General features: G+C 42.3%; 1 protein-coding gene and 1 long non-coding RNA gene across 4 annotated transcripts in view; one reads left to right on the plus strand and one right to left on the minus strand.

The window, feature by feature from the left end:
• LOC110291652 (uncharacterized) overlaps window positions 1-15,310 on the minus strand; it is a 40,551-nt gene extending 25,241 nt beyond the window's left edge. Inside the window, exons 1-2 of the long non-coding RNA XR_015046717.1 lie at window positions 15,135-15,310; window positions 12,870-13,007 (exon numbers count right to left, since the gene is read on the minus strand). This is a non-coding gene — a long non-coding RNA (uncharacterized LOC110291652). The remainder of the gene's footprint in view (window positions 1-12,869; window positions 13,008-15,134) is intronic.
• A 108-nt stretch (window positions 15,311-15,418) lies between these two features.
• Rbm46 (RNA binding motif protein 46) overlaps window positions 15,419-17,339 on the plus strand; it is a 36,398-nt gene continuing 34,477 nt past the window's right edge. For 2 of the 3 annotated variants that reach the window (XM_021158992.3, XM_021158996.3), the window contains exon 1: window positions 15,421-15,585. The gene's annotated coding sequence lies outside the window, so the exon portion shown is untranslated. Of the gene's footprint in view, window positions 15,586-17,339 lie in introns of all 3 variants that reach the window. The other variant, XM_021158995.3, reaches the window with a different exon arrangement.

Below are 17,339 nucleotides of genomic sequence, written 5' to 3' on the forward strand. Positions count from 1 at the left end.
TGCACAAATTTCCACAAAATCTCCACATTCCCAGTAAGACATTAAGTCCTCCTCCCCCCTGTTTAGATGACTCTTCCCCCTCTTCTCACCCAATGTCTATAATATTGCGCGCGCACACACACACACACACACACACACACACACACACCGCATGGGTTGAGAAGTTGATTCCAAGTTTGTTACTTATCATTTTCTTGGTGAAGAATAAAATAACACTTTATACTCAATTGCTGGTGGCAATATTGGTTTCACAATTCTGAGGATGGGGACAAGGGTTGTTTCAGGGCAAAAGGGTGACACTATTGTTAAGGATCTTGTTAAAAATTAGAAGTCCAGGGTTTGCAGAGATGTACTTGCTGGCCTTACAGAGGACCTGGGTTCTCTTCTCAGCATTCACATGAAAGCCCATAACTGCCAATAATTCCAGTTCCAGGAGTTGTGGCATCCCCTTTGTATCTCATTTGGCACCAGGCATGCATGTGATGCATATACACGAAGACACTCACACACACTTAAAAGTGAAAATCAATCCTAAGACAATAAAAATTAGAAAGAAGTCTTGAAAGTCATGGAGGATTGGCCACTCTCAGGAGTTTTGAAACCCACACCTCAGTTGTCCCTGGCAACACATTAATTTTGAGAAAAAAGAAAGTATTACAAGTGCCTTTTGACAGAATTTGGAACATCTTTCGAAAGAAAGGAACATGGAGGCAGCAAGGCTTTGTTGAAGCCCTGAGGAAAGGCGATTTTCTCCTGGTAAAGTAAGACTTTTTTATTAACTTTTTCTTTAATTAAAAGTGATCTACTCTGTTATATGTTTTTGCTTAAAAGATTGGGATCTAAGTTATACCTGTGGCCTTGGTAAAGAATAAAGACTAGTATTGTCTCTTTCCAAAGAGTTTTGTTAAGAACAAAAGAATTAATCCTACTGGGTCGGTCAGTGATCTGGAAAGGAGAGTGCCCCGAGGAAAGCTGTCTGTTTCAGAGCCTTTAGAAAGCTGTATAACATCTACCTAAACATTCAGGTCTATGTGATAGTCAGTGGCTCCTGTCCTCACTCAGTCTGTGAGATCATTTCCTCTGCCATGGCTGCTGTGGTCACTGCCTACTCTTAGCTCCTTTTCTTCTCCAGTAAATACAGGCCATGTTCTCCGCTGTGCTCTGTGTCTCATCTAAATCCATTCATCAGGGAACACAAGGGTAGGAGCCCAACAGGAGGCCAGAGGAGATCTCTATAACACTATCAATATTGAAGTAAAAGGATCTCCCATTTTCAGGCCATTCCAGGCACAGGGTACAGTAAACATAAAGGCTCAAGCCATGCAAGAGTACATAAGACAGTAGAGTCCATATAAGCTCTACGAGTAATTGGTGTTTAAATTATGCTTTAATAAAGAGACATTCCTGTTAGGTGGCTAAGGTCAATAAAACAAGGGATGGTAGGGATGCATAGCAGGAGGAGCGCCTGCTCATTGCTGTTAGGAGTGCAGACTTACACAGCAAGTGTGGAAATCAGGGTGGTGGCTCTTCAGGAGGATGGGGGCTAGCTACCTCAATATCTGGCTGTACCACTCAGGTATATCCCCAAAGGATGCTTCATCCTATCACAGAGACACCTGCTCAACCATGTTCATTGCTGCTCTAGTCATAATAGCCAGAAACTGGAAACAACCTAGGTGCCCTTTAACAGAAGAATGGATAAAGGAAAGGTGGTACATGTACACAATGGACTATTACTCTGCTGTTAAAAAGAATAAAATCATGAAATTCACAAGTAAATAGATGGAACTAGAAAAACTCATTTTGGATGAGGTATTCCAGGCCCAGAAAGACAAATATAGTATGTATTTGCTTATATGTGGATATGGGCTGTTAAGTTAATGATAACCAAGCTACAATTCATGGACACAGAGGTTAGGCATAGAGTTAGGAACTAGGCTGGCAGATGGACCTTATTAGAGAAATAGGATACTTATGAGTGAATGAGGGTCTGGAAACAGAGGATCAAGTAGGGAGGGGAAGGCAAGGGATATGATGGAGGTAATACAGGGAGAGAAAACTAAAATTAAGGGCCATTTGAGGGGTAGTATTGGGAACCTAATACAGTGAAGGCAATATAAATGAGATCACCAAATACTGGGGGAGGCATTGCCCCAACTGCCCATCTCTTGTAACCAAATGAAGCTTCTGTCTTGGGATTGGGTTACATCTAATTGAGTTATTGGCCAAAGCGGTCCCATGAGAGTCCTCAGATAACCCAGGTTGTTGCCAAGACTATCAATTGTTCTCCATAAACTGACTGCAAAGTCCTGTTGCTTAAGACAATACCTATACACCTCACAGAACATGGGAAAATTGGTCTAGTGCCTATCTAGTGCCTGTGTTCTAGTGTCCTTGGCACAGAACTCTGACTCTGCATGTTATTTGAAGAGAAACTGGAAACACTAACCTACAAACCCTGACTGACAGTGGTATCCTGCCTGTAGGATACACTAATGCAATGGCTGCATAAAGCTTTTGGGAACAACCTGATTTCATTTGAGGGCCACTCCATAAGATGGAACACACACCCAGCCCTGCTTAGGTGACCTGACATCAGATAGTCCAGTGACACAGGGTAAAACCAAATAATGCTGGTCTAAAAAGGGAGGGAGGCAGAGAGGGAGAGAGGGAGGGAGGGAGGGAGGCAGGGGAGGGAGGGGAGGGAGAGACAATGTCATAATAAAACCAAGCCTGATGACATTGTGTTATTCCCCCCAGAACAATGCCTTCCTCAGCCATCATTAGGGGAGTTTCCTCCTGCAGCAGATGGGAACAGACATAGAGATGCACAGATAGACAATACACACAAGTTTGAGACCTAGGGCCATCAATCCCTAAATGGAAATGTCTCAAATACCTCTCCTCAGAGCTGAGGGAACCCTGTGGAGTGGAGTTTAAGAGCCAGAGGGGATGGGGACACAAAGAAAACAAGGCCCTCTAAATCAACATGATCTTTTTTTTTTTTTTTTTTTTTTGGTTTTTCGAGACAGGGTTTCTCAGTATTCCTGGCTGTCCTGGAACTCACTTTGTAGACCAGGCTGGCCTCGAACTCAGAAATCCACCTGCCTCTGCCTCCCAAGTGCTGGGATTAAATCAACATGATCAAAGTACATATGAACTCACTGAGACTGAGGTAGCATGCACAGGGCCTGCAAATACCAGGTCCTTTGTGTATTTACTATGTGTATATATAATATTTATGATGTTATATATAATGAGTTAATGTAATATAATATATATGGTATGTTTATATTATGGCCTCAAGTTTAGTGTTGTGTGGAATTCCTGAGTGTGTGACCCACTCTGTCTCTGGTGTCTTCTCATGTATTCTCTTAGGTTCCTTTCCTTCTGCTTTTTTGTTTTGTCCATTCTGATGTGTCTTATTTTGTTTTATCGTAATATACTTTATTTTATTATTATCACTTAGTAGCCTGATTTTTCCCTCTAGAGACAGAATGTGAGTGGATACAGACGGAAGGGGAGGGGTGGAGAACTGGGAGGAGCAAAGGCAGGGAAAACCATAATTAGAATATACTATGTCAGAAAAAAATCAACTCAATAAAAGAAAGGAAGAAAGAAGTGTTCATCCTTTCCTAAGCCTTTACTCATCTTTGTTGGGAAACTCTGACTCAGATCTTACAATCAGGAGACAATGTTGCAGAGGGCTCTGTTTAAGGAGGTTGAAGTCAGTAGGGGCAGCGCTTAAACATTTCACAGCCTCAGGTAACTATTAGGAATGAGCAATCTGGCTAGGGCGGGAAGAGAAATGTAAGCAAGGAAGAGAAATGTAAGCATTATAGGTAATTATTGAAGGATACATAGGCAAGTGGGGTGTGTAGGAATCACTATTATAGAGTGTAGTGGTTTGAAAGAGAACAGCCTCCGTAGCCCCATTTGCATGCTTAGTTCCCAGTTGATGAACTGCTTGCAAAGGATTACAGGATGTGACTCTGCAGGAGTAGGGTTGTCCTTGTTGGAGGAGGTGTGTCTCTGCAGGTGGGCCTTGAGTTTTAGAAAGCCTAGTCCAGACCTCCTGTCTCTACCTGTGGATGAGGATGGAGCTCTCAGCTACTACTCCAGCACCCAGCCTGCCTTGCCTGTGTGTTGTTGTATTCCCCGCTGTGATGATAAAGGACTGACCTCTGGAACTGTGAGCAAGCCCACAGTTAAATGCTTTCTTTCCTAAGAGTTACCTTGGCCATGGTCTCTTCACAGCCATAGAAGGAGATTGAAACTCAGGGAATGTTCCCTTCCCCCTGTTCAGCTTGCTACTGCTCTTAGATTCACAACACCATTTGTTAATTCTAGGTCCTCGTTTTATCATCTTGAGGAGGGCTCTGTGGAGGACCATTTGGGTCAGCTAATTCTCTAGCTAGGTAGAGCCCCAATATTACAAGCTCTCCCAAACATAAAAGGGTAATTCAGTGGGGGCAGTCAATGCCCCAGCAAAGGGACCACCCCTCACACAGACAGTGTGATGGCTAATCTTGGTTGTCAACTTTACTGCAAGTGGAACTAACTAAAACCTAAGTTGCTAGCCATTCCAGTGAGGGATTATTTTAGTCAGATTATTTGAAGCAAGAGCACCCTCATTAATCTGGGCCACATCTTGTGGTGGCAACCTACATAAAAGGACAAGGAAAGGAAACCCTGCTTTTTGCCTGCTGGTCCTCACTATCATTTGTAAATATTCTACCCTGTTGATATGGGTGATTTTAAATCCAACTTCTTCAGGAAACATGACAGACTGAAGATCAGCAGCTCTCCAGGAATCCTCCAGGACTCCATTGCCAGATTGGGCATGCAGAGACATCAACTTCATGGGCTAACAGTGATCAGACTCTTAGCTTTTTCACTGTGACAGCCATTGTTGGGACTAAGCAGATTACATTCTGTAATAAATCCCCCTTTAATATACATATTCATTCTACCAGTTCTTTTCCTTTTGAGGACCCTGACTAATACAGGCAGGTCCACCAGAAGCTTTGGAGATAGGAAGATTAATTATTGTCTAATAAGGTAATGTGCCTTTCTTTGCCAGAATTCCAAGCTACCCCCAACTTTCTCCACTTTCTCTAACAAGCTACCCCCCTTAATCCTTACAATCCTTTTAAATGGTGCCATTCCCTGGCGACTAAGCACTCAAATATGGGAACCTTATTCACACTGCCACAGAATTAAAAAATGCAGTACAGTATTCAGCTTCATTTCTCACCTCTGCTCAATGATTAATAAAATCTGACCTCCTAGTCTTTAATTAAGAAGCATACATCAGAAGCTGGAGAGATGGCTCCGTGGTTAAGACCATTCAGTGCTCTCCCTGAGATTGATTCCCAGAATTCTTGTCAGGGAGCTCCCAGTTGTCTGTAACTCCAGGTCCAGGAGATGCAACACCCTCTTCTACACACATTTGATACCCACTTATAAGGATACATACATGCAAGCAAATAAAATTTTAAGGAAAAAAATGTTACGTACACAGACACACGATTGTGAGCATAACTGTGAGTTTATAATTTTTATGGGGCAAACACTCCGTGATATGAAAGAACTGATAATTATCAGAGGTTCAGTTGAATAAACTGACATTCTCAATTTACCAGTTTCTTTAAACAATGTATTTCCTGAATCCATTTTTACTGGGTAAGAGGGCCTGAGGATCACGATTCATGAGACTCTGGACTCAAGCTGCCATTTAAATACCTCGAGTGAAATCTCTTACTTTCTTCCCTGGAATACAGAAATCAAAATAGCACAAGACTCAAATTCTGGCTCTTCTGGAAACTTGCTGAGCAGCATGGTCTCATAAATATTCATAATAACTGATGCAATTGAATATCGATATTTTATAAATTTAAAAAAAATTTGGAAAGCATAATGGAAGATCAAATCTTGGGTACTTTGTCCCCAAACTGGGCATTTCTTATTCCTTTGTTCTACTGTGACTCAAGCCATGTAAGCTTTGAAAGAATCTTTATCTTGTTCCTAGCTTTCCTACTTCTCCTTTGAAAAAAAAATGTGTAAGTGTTCCTGACAAAATCTCCTTGTTTGTGTTTAGTCACACAAGTCCAGGTTGCAAAATTTATCACATCCACACCTCTTGTCCAGTAAGTATGGTTCAGCCTGAAGTTGCTCCAAGGACCTGGTCAGGCAAAAGGACTAGAGCTCTTAAGTGTCTATGTTGGTCCAGACACCTAACGTGGCTAGGTGTCTCATTGCTGCATGAAACCAAAAGGGTTGCTACATGCTCAATCAACACTGATATAGATGTCTGCTCTTTCAAGCTTTCCCTGATGCCCTTCACCACACACACCTCTTTACTTTGCCTCTGGCACATCACACACAGATGACTGTCAGGGAACTTGACTACAAGTTCTGTTTACATTTTACACATATTCTGGATGGAGATTTATGAAAACAACAAACTTCATAATAACTATTTCTGTAAAAAAGGAATTTAAGGCATAAGACAAGATGGGGTAGAAATACATAAAACATGGCATTAAAACATTGGCTAAGAATTTACAGAATGTTTAAAGCCCAGGTCCTCTGCTGAGATGCTTCTTCACTAGACCATCAAAAGTGGCTACAAGGGCATCCTTGTAGAGAGTAGTCTCGATTCTCTATATTGTTAGTATTTATTCTTCTGAACACTTACTCATGCAGTGTAGGCATCTTTCCTTAAATATGTGTGTGTGTGTGTGTGTGTGTGTGTGTGTGTGTGTGTGTGCACCAAGTGAGTGTATAAAATGTGTCAAAGTGCAGAGTGGAAGTTAGGTGCGTCCTTGAATGTGTGTGTACCTGTGAATGTTAGGAGGCTAGAAAGCAGGACTTGTACTAGGTATACACTCAATCACTGACCTATGTTTTAGCTCCCACCTGAGACCTTTGAGAAAATGGCATTTATTTCTCTTCTCCTACAGAGTATTTTCTTAGTGGGTTTATCCTCCAGTTGAGGTTGCTTCTACAGTTAGTATTCTGTGCTTGGAAAAGTACAAGAGACTATGTCCAGTGCCTGAGCCTGTAGACTGAGAGTTCTGCTACTGAGTTCTATCCCCAGCCCATCATAAACCACCCTTCAGATGACAACTGAACCCCACTTAAACAGTACAAGTGCTCTAGTTGAAGGACCATGAATTGTGGTGGTTAACCTGGATTGTCAGCTTGAGAAGACTGAGAATCACCATGGAAACAAATGTATGGGCATGTCTGTGAGAGATTATCTAGCTTAGGTTAACTGAGGTAGGAAGATCTACTGGAAATGTGGCTCTGTGTCAGGGCTGACTAAGCAGAGAAGGTAAGCTGAGCACACTCACAACTCCAAGTCTTGACCGAGGACACAATGAGAACAGCCACCTGGCTTCTGCTGTCATGTCTTCTGCCATGATGGGCTGTTGCCTCGATGTCTGTAAAGGAAGATAAACCCTTGCTTCCTTACATAAGCTGCTATTTGGAGACATTTTGTCAAAACAGTCAGGTAGGTAATTACAGAGTAATTAAAAATACAACAAATGACTTAACTTCAGGTATCAAAGTCCCAAATGAAGAAAACAGGACATAAAAAAATGAAGACAATAATACTCATTCAACAATGACTGACTCCACAGTTAAATTTTCTAGTGAGACTAAATGAAATCCTAGACAAAGAAATGAAAAGAAGTAATTATAAGATAGTTTAACAAGGTAAAAAGGGACAGTAACTTCTAAATTGAAAATTTGAAAATGAAAAGCTCAGCAAATTAAAAAAAAAATCAGAAGGCCCCACCCACAGGGCGTTAAGAAAGGAAAGAGAAATTCGTGCAGTCAGACAAAAGAGATGAACTAATGAGGAGTAGAAATAAGCAAGACCTGAAAGATTTAGAGTGCACAATTAACAGACAAAGCTTACAATTCACAGGCACAGAAGGGAGAGACGTACAAGCTACCGACAGAGAAAACACGCTCAGCAAACTCATAGCCAGAGCCAAGTGGAGTAGCACACACCTTTAATCACAGCACTCAGGAGGCAGAGGGTGGTGGGCCTCTGCACATTCAAGATTGGTCTGCTCTACTCAGTGAATTCCAGGTCAGCCAGAACCACATGAAAAGGCCTTGACTCAAAACAAAAGCAAAAGGCAGAAAAAATGAAAAACAACCCCCCCCCCAAATAATAGGCAGAATATTTTCTTAATTCAGGGGAAGATGCAGCAAAACTATCCTTCACAATTGAAAGAAAAATAAAAACATTCCACAGTAATCACAAACGGAAAGCTTTCATGACCACTAAGCTAGCACTAGAAAAGATACCTGAAGCAATTCTACACACTGAAAAATAAACAAACAAACAAACAAAAAAATCAAAAAAACATCATGAGGTCACGAAAAAGAAGAGAGGATCAGTAAATGAGCAAATGAGAATTGGAAATGTATCAAACATTTAAAAAAAAACAACAAAATGTCATGAATTAATACATACTTCATAACTCTCAATGTTAGTGATCTCAATTCTTCAATGATAAACAAACTAGCAGAGTGGATTAAAAATAGCTCCCCATCTACTTCTTGCCTGCAAAGAAAAGCAAAGTCTTAGAGCCCAATGCTTGGCTGCAAGCATCTGCATCTGTCTGAGTCAGCTGCGGGTAGAGTCACTTAGAGGACAGCCATGCTTGGTTCCTGTGTGCAAGCACTACGTAGCATCAGTAGTAGTGTCAGGGTTTGGTACCTGGCCCACGTGATGGTTCCCAAGTTGTGCAGGTCACTAGCCAGTCATTCAGTCAGTCTTTGCTCCATTTTGTCCATATTGACCCTCCATTTCTTTTAGACAGGAACAATTTGGGGTCAAAAATTTTGAAGGTGAGTTGGCATCTCCATGAATCCACTGGGGTCCTGTCTGACTACTGGAGGTTTTCTCTTCAGGTTCTTTTCCGAACATTAATTTTTTAAGGAATTTTCTCCAAAATGTTTTTGGATATAAGGCAATTCTTAATAAATACCAAAAAAGAAATAGCTTCTTTTACTCTGTCTCATCACAGGGTAATCACATTGATATTATTGTGATGCTCCAGGAAATATACAGACATGGGAGACTGAACAGTACCCGGAGGGATGGATGAATCATTGGGGAAAAAATCAGGAGATAGAGCTAAAATCCCTAGAGCAGAAGGAACATGAAAACACAACATACAGAAACATATGGATACAAGGAAAATAGTTCCAAGGGTTCCAAGGGGGAAGTTATAGGTACAAATGCCTACATTAAAAACCAGAAATATCTTGAATAAATAATTAAATAATGTTCTTCAAATTCTTAAGAACTAATGAAACACGTAGACTTGGTTCTTGGAGTAGGACAATTTATCTTGGAGTAGGACAAACCTTAATCAATTTACTCAATGAGAAAGAAGACCAAAATTAATAACATTATAGATGAAAAGGGAGAATGTTTAATTGATACTAAAGAAATTCAGGGATCATTAGGGCATACTTTCAAAACCCGATTCTCAAATAAATTAGGAGATCAAAATGAACAGGACAAATTTCTAGACATATATGACCTCCCAAAATTTAATCAAAAGGATATACACAATTTAATAGGATCTAGAAGGAGTTAGGCAATTGATGTAGAAAATAAAGTCTCATGGCCAGAGAATGCCGGGCCCTGATGGCTTCCCCACTGAATCTCAGCGTTTGAAAGTAAAGCTAATCCCAGCTGTCTGAAGGGAAAGAAGGCTTACTTACGCTAGGAAGTCAATACTGTCTTGATGATAAGACTGGATGAGGATATAAAAAAAAAAACCACCCCCCCAAAAAAACCCCCAAAATATGCATATGGTTGCAAGAACATTATCGGTCAATCTCAGTAATCAGCATCAATGTTAACATTCTTAATAAAGAATTCAACAACAAACTGAACTCAACAATACATTAAAATGACTATTCACAATGACCAAACTGGCTTCATCCTAGGAATGCAAGCATGGTTCAATATATACAGATCAATCAATGCAAGCCAGAATAGAGACTCAAAGCCAGTGATCACAGGGCTGTCTTAAGTGGATGCTGAAAAGGCTTTTGAGAAAGCTCAATATTCCTTCATGATAAAGTCCTGAAACTAGCACTAAAGGAAACAGATCACAGTGCACTAACGACTACAGATGGCAAACCTATAGCCAATATTACATTAAAAAGGGGAAAAATAAATGAGACATCTCTAATCACAAACAAGACAATGGTATTCACCATCTCCATTCTTACTCAACAAAGTAGTTCAATCTTCCCTAGAGTCAGAAAGACATAAAAGGCCTGCAAATAAAGACCCAGCAGTAATGTCCACTTCATAAAGGCAGGAGGTCACATTATCCTTCTGTAGCTCAGTCCGGTCTCAAAGCTTTAGCACTGTGGACCAAGCCACTCAATACGCTGCTGCTCCTGGGAAGTCAGGGCAGAGACAGCATAGTCAGCTGTGCAGGGAAAGGCCTTACAGATGAACATGCCTGCACATAGAACATGTGTCAGAACGCAGAGTGGAAGAAAGGTATGCAGAATATTTGGGATTGTCCTGCCGGAAAGCCACACAGGGAAGTCTATTCTTGTGAACACAAGCTTCTCTGCTTCATATGGGTCTTCTTGGCTTCTCTTTAATGCCAGCCTGAAGGGTACCAGCAAGCAGGAAAAAAAAAAAAAACAAGACAAACCAACATCACATTCTAAAGACACTTTGCAGAGTACAGTCACCTGGTTGATAACAGCCTCTGTGCCCTATCTCAGTCTGTGATTATAGCATCAGTTTGAAATACTGATAATCCAAGATCAAACTGACCCACACACACCTGTAGCTGCAAGCTTGAAGTTGGTGACTATACCTTGTATCATTACAGCTGTCTTTAGTGTCCTCATTAATAAAATGACACATTCTTTTGAGGCATTTCAAGTACTCACCTAGCTTCCACTCTGTATTCTGACACATTTTATATACTCATTTATACACATACACACACACACACACACACACACGCGCACACAGAGTAAAATTTAAAACATTCCAAAATGCCATTTTCTCTCATTGTTACAATTACTTTTTATGTCTATAAACAAATATGAAAGACTTTTCACTTATAATTCTCTAGAGACATACATTTAAACATGATTGTACAGATGACTGTGAGCTACCATAGAGGTTCTGGGAATTGAATCAGGTCTTTTCCAGAAGCAACAAGTACCCTTAACTGCTGAGCCATCTCTCCAGCCCAGCGTTCTTATCTTTTTGTTCCTCTATGTACAACAAGTTCATATTGAGTATCTAACCACAAAGCACACGTTGAACCTTTGATCACTGTAAAGGAGAATGTGAACCACTAGACCTCGGCAGCAACAAGGCTGCCCTTGTCAGGGCAGCCCTGTGTGGTTTTTGCCAGTATTCTGCCTGTGATACAGGACTAAGACTGATACAGTTTGGGCTGTTTGTGGGAATACTAAGCAGGAAAGTTATGCTCTGGGCTGTGCATTGCACATGAACCCTTTGCCTTATCTCTGCATCCACAACCCACAGTTTCAAATTCTCGCTCTAGGGGCTGGCTCTGGGCTTAAGGTACAAAAGGTGTTTCATTGTCCTCCTACATGTCCTGTTATTCAGATGAGAATCTTGCTAAGGAACAGCTCCCGCTCATACCAGTCAGAACTGTCATTCCTTTCCAGGCATCTCCCCACTCCCCACGTTGCCGCAGCCCACGCCACCCCATGCCACCCACGCCACCCCATGCCACCCACGCAAAATGTCAGCACTCTTGGGGGTGGGGGCGGGGTTCAAAGGGTAGTTTACCAAAGCACAGGGTCTTGCTAGAAAGCTGATCCAGATGGCCTGCTGGTTCCACTTAAATTCCTAGAACACCTGCCATTGTAGTTTGGTTTTCTTCTATGATACCACTATCTAATAAGGGAGATATATTATCAAAAATTATTTCTAGCTCTATAGGAGTAAAATCTACTGAGAAAAAAGTTTGGGAGTTTCTTAATTATTTATTCAACCCACTAATTTTTGTGTGTTTCTTGATAATTTAGTTACATTGTGCTACCATATTTTTTCATGTGTCCTGGCTCTTTTATTGGGTCTTCCCTGGGGGGAATTTTTTTTTTTTGATAAAATAAGAGGATCCTGATTGGGTGGAACCATTGGCAAATGATGTCAGACTGCAGTTTCTTGACTGTAAGTAGGTGCTCCTAACTTCCAGCGAGGATCCTGAGGTCTCTAGTGTGTTGTGCTGGTCAGCGGACCATGTGGATGTACTCAGTAGGTTAACCTAGAGACTGCAGCTCTCCATCTTCCGAGCAGCAGTTTCAGGCTTATAGTTCCTCCTGCACAGCAGGCTTTGGTTTTTTACCCCCTCACAATGCTTATTATAGAAGCTTGTTGTGGTTTGAGTATGAATGAGATATTACTCAGTGAGCTCATCTGTACAGTGTTTGGTCCCTGGTGGCAGTGCAAAGCTGTGGTTGGAGGGGAGTCTAGCTAAACAAAGGCTAGCCGGAGGCATGACTCTGAACAGCATATTGGGTCCAAGGCCCTTTCCTCTGTCCATCACAGTGAGAAGTCTTTGCAACATGTTCCTGATAGTAACTAGTAACTAGTATAAACCGGAGAAGTCTGGCTTCATCAGAACTCCCTTCAATTTGAACTGATGTTTACTGAGGCTCTGGCAATGGGTTTGATACCTTGTCATTGATCTACATACAAAGATCTTGATTTCTGTTTTGCTGCCATAAAAGCAAGGTTCTCGATCCTAGGGCAATACAGACAGGACATAAAGATACCCCATTTCTGTCACCAGAAAAGTCATCGCTGAAGCACCTACCTTCCCTTAGAGTCCTCTTGATAATTGCTCCTGGTTCAGTGATGGGACATTCATGGTATTTAGACATTCGGTTGTAGAAAGTCTCACACCACCAAGAGAGAGAGAGAGAGAGAGTGGGCCAGTGCACTGGAATTGTAACTGTAACGCCATCATAAAAACAAAACAAAACACACACTTTTGAGAGGATATCCTCTTGACTGAGGTAACCACAGCAAAGCAGGGCTGTTTCCTGTACCACTATCCTGTTCTATGCTACTGCTAAGACTTCTAGAAAGACACAGGCAGTCGCCATGTTTTTCGATTTTTGCCATGATGACCAGAGACAGATGGAGGAATCTCTAGCGACACACTGACCTTTATGTAGAAAATTCACCTTTAATTCTATCAGGCCTAAACTGGAAAGAAAACATTTTATAAGGACTTCCCATTACTTTTTTACCTTTGGAAGTTTGTATATTATAGGACATTTATGAACCTAACCTCTAAATAATCCCAAAGCTTATATTTTATATGGGGAAAATAGACTTACAATCATCCAAGCTATTCTAACCAATTATTTTATACATTCCTTCCATTTTAAAGGATATTTATTAATTTTAAACTATGTAAAGGTGTGTGTGTGTGTGCATGTGGGTATGTGCCCACAGAAGCCAGAGGTGGCCTATCTCCTAGAGGCAGAGTTACAGACAGTTAAAACCATTGGGATTGAATGTGGGTCCTCTGGAAGAACAGCCAGGGTTGGTTCTTGAATGCTGAACTATTTCTCCTGGCCCCTTCCACTGTTTAACCATTTCTTTCCATTCCCACAGATAGCATAATTTCCCTTTGAGCTGCTGACAGATTTCCTTCTGTTTTCTCCATCAGCAAAGGCTTATCCCGATTCTGGCTTCTTTTCAGTCAAAAGAACACCCACATTTCACATCTTTCTTCATTTGGGTTATCTTTCCCCATAAAGCATCTAAAAATTTCTATTTTGCAGTCTATTCTTTTTTTTTTTTTTTGGTTTTTCGAGACAGGGTTTCTCTGTGCAGCCCTGGCTGTCCTGGAACTCACTTTGTAGACCAGGCTGGCCTCGAACTCAGAAATCCGCCTGCCTCTGCCTCCCGAGTGCTAGGATTAAAGGCGTGCGCCACCACGCCCGGCTTTGCAGTCTATTCTTAAAGAATTCTCGTAGCAAAAAGGTTTCAGATGCCCTCTTCTTGGAAACTTAAGAAATAAAGGCTATTCCTTTATTTTTTTGGTTGCAGAAGACATAAGTCTTTTATAGCAGTCAATGAAAAATACATCTGCTAATAAAGTTTGCTCAGCTTCTTTAAGACTTTGAGGGAAAGGACGCACCCTGTAACTTGAGTCTTTAACATTGTCTTTCTAAAGCAAGTTTCTAAGGCCTCACTCTAATGACCTTTATGAAACTCTTGTTCACTTGGTTTCCTTTATACTGGGGATGGGGTGTGAAAAGAGAACACACTGGAAATGTTAAGTAATCCCCCAGGCTACCTCCAAGACCTCGTTCACACCTTACAATAAAATATCGCCACCTACTGGCTTCTACAGGTTCCTACAACGACGCTTAAAATCAGCTAGTCTGTAAAATCAAGTCTGTAAAATTCATAGACATGAAAATGAATATGAAGAACCTTTCTTTCCTGGAGGGGGGGAAAACAACGAAAGTGTTTAACAAACCTTCCTCTTGTAGTTTTTGAGGTTAAAAAAAATCTTAAAAAACAAAGCCAAACTAGTGTATTAGATGTGGCTCAGGATTTCAACTTGTTTGGAAAACACTGCGCAGAGCAGAGTTTAGGAATGGCTGCTTTCGGAGTTACCAACGCGTTCCAGGTATTGTGCATAGCGTTCTCCTTGGGGGCACGTTTTGGGATAGTACATATCACAAGCCGCTTGATGCACACGTTGTGTAAACGCCTACAGCTCTCTTGAGCCGGTTTCCCTGTCTGTAAAACATGCTATAACTTGGTTAAAAAAAACAAAAACAAAACAAAAAACAAACAAACAAAAAAAACCCGTGAGAACGGACGAAGATGCCCTGGAACTGCTTTTGGCACGTAGAAACATAAAAGAGCTAAAACTCTGTTAACGTTATTTATGATCCCAGTCTCATCATATCTGTTTTAAGGGGAATCAGAAATTAAGGAGCCACCCCTCCCATCCTCATTTACAAAAGTCCCCATGACTGTTTTGCATCAAACAAGGAGTTCAATCAAGAATTGCAAACTTCATCCAGCCAGACAAAGAACTTTCTCAACCTACCTACATCTCCCTTAAGGGAAGCACTGCAAGTTCACTTTGTAACTTTTGTTTAGTAACGCCTTCAAGTCTTCCACGCGCCAAACTTCACTCGCCCAGTCTGGCTTTTCTCCTCCCGATTGGCCAGCGAGCGTGCCACTCCAAGTCCCTTTCGCCTGTCGCAGGTGCCTCCTCCGGCCTCAAGCCTCAGTCCCGCCTCCTCGCCCCCACCGGCGGCCGCTGATTGGTCGAGGTGGGGCCACTCCACGTGAGGCACGCTAGGCTGAGGCGAAGAGCCCGTGGCCCCGAGGCGCGAGGACAGCACGAGCGCCACTGGCCACGCCCTGCCCCGTCCGGCCCCGCGGCGACTCCTCTGACCCCCGCTTCCGCCCGCAGCGCCGCTCCGAAGCTCTGGCGGCGGTTTGTGCTCGTTGGTCCAGGGATTTTTAGGTCTGGCCTCTGAAGACCCGACGGGGTGAGGCGGGAATGGGAGCTGCGGGGGTGACCGGCAAACCGCTGCCAACGGCCGCAGTCGGGGGTGCCCTCGCGCGGGGTCCCGGGCGCCACGGTCGGGCGGTGTCCGCGGGCTGGCCTGCGCGGTCACCCCGTCCACAGCGACTCCGGGGCGTCTCGGGCTCCCTCCGCGGCCGCCCCGTCGACAGCGGCTCCGGGGGTCTCGGGCTCCCTGCGCGGCTGCCCAGTCGGCAGAAGCTCCGGGGCCTCGGGCTCCTGGCCGCCACTTCCCGACCTCCCTGGCCTCCCGACGCCGTTGCGTCCGCTCGTCGCGCCGCCCAGAGTTCCTAGCCGGCCGGGCCTCGAACTTTCCGCCGCCCCGACTGGGAAGCGGCCGGGCTGCCTAGGGGATCTGCGTGAGTGGTTGTCGGGAGCCAACTGCCCGACGGGCCCGATAACACTCCTTAGTGCAGCCTGGGGTGAGGGAGGACCACGGAGCCGGTGCAGGGGCCCGGTGAATGCTGATGGACTGGCTTCCTGGTGAATTTATGAGAAGGGGACCCCAGGGGACTCTGAAAATGCACCCCATTTAGCCTTCTAGAATTAGGTTAAAACCAGGAAGCACTATAGGTAGCATCAAGGTGGTAATAGCCCATCATTTATGAATATGCATGTGGAAAGAGGCTAATTTAAATAACTAGCAGTTTTCATTTCAAGGGATTAGGGCAATGAGATGCTTGAGAAACTTCCTTTGTAGTCTTAAGAATCAAGCTTAGCGCTGTGATAGGTAGATTGGTTTTTAAGTATACCTGTTTAAAATATTGTCTCAATCACTAACTGTGCCACTGAGGACCTTCGCTTCTTGTTAGCACTGTATTTGCCAAATAACCAACTAATGCCTTATTTCTTGCGTGTGGCCATGTTTTAAGTGATAATTTTCATATCAGAGTCTTGGACTTTAAAATATTAATGCCAAAATTATAAAACAGCTCATGTAAGGTGCAAACATCCTTATAATGTAAGAAATATTAAAACCAAGAATATATATTCAACTGTGTATGGGTGAAGTTATGCTTTAAGCGTTCAGTGGTATTATGTTTTTGTTGGTGGAAAACTTAAGAGGTACCAGAAGTTAAGAAAGGATTGCAAATAAGTAATTTGTGTAAATTTAAAATTTTAATGTTGTTAACTTTAGTATCTGTTGGTTGGTAAGGTAAAAAGATAAGGAGAAATGTGATTTCTGTGTTCAAATTAATAAGACTTCAAATGACACTATAGATGATAGTCTTTAGTTAGGAAAGCATTTATAGGTATCTCTCATAAACTGAAAGAGCACGGCGCTTTTGTGTTTAGTATTTATTTGTTTGCAGTGATTTGAAACAACGGCTTGCCTGAGAGTTGGAGCAACTTTCAGGAGTCGCCTCTCTCCCTGGTGGGGTTCAGAGGTGTAACTTAAGTTCTCAGGTGCAGTAACCCACTGCACATTGTGACCACAAATGATTTTTCTAAATAGTTGGATTCTTTTTATCATCCTAAATTTAAGTCAGTTCTACGTTCGTGAAATACCTAGTACTAAAAGTTTTAAACATGTCACCTTTGCAGTCAAACACAATAGAAATAGTTTAAAATGAAATTGAACTGATCCATCTCTAAACTTGTATTTATAAAATATTTTAGATGCCTAGGACCACATCTTTAAAATTTTTTTCAAACACAGTGTCTAAAGTACTCTATCTCACCTTTGCAGTCAAACACAATAGAAATAGTTTAAAATGA

This window comes from Mus caroli, unplaced genomic scaffold, assembly GCF_978045245.1.
Source record: "Mus caroli unplaced genomic scaffold, Mus_caroli_1 scaffold_3, whole genome shotgun sequence".
Classification (NCBI taxonomy): Eukaryota; Metazoa; Chordata; class Mammalia; order Rodentia; family Muridae; genus Mus; species Mus caroli.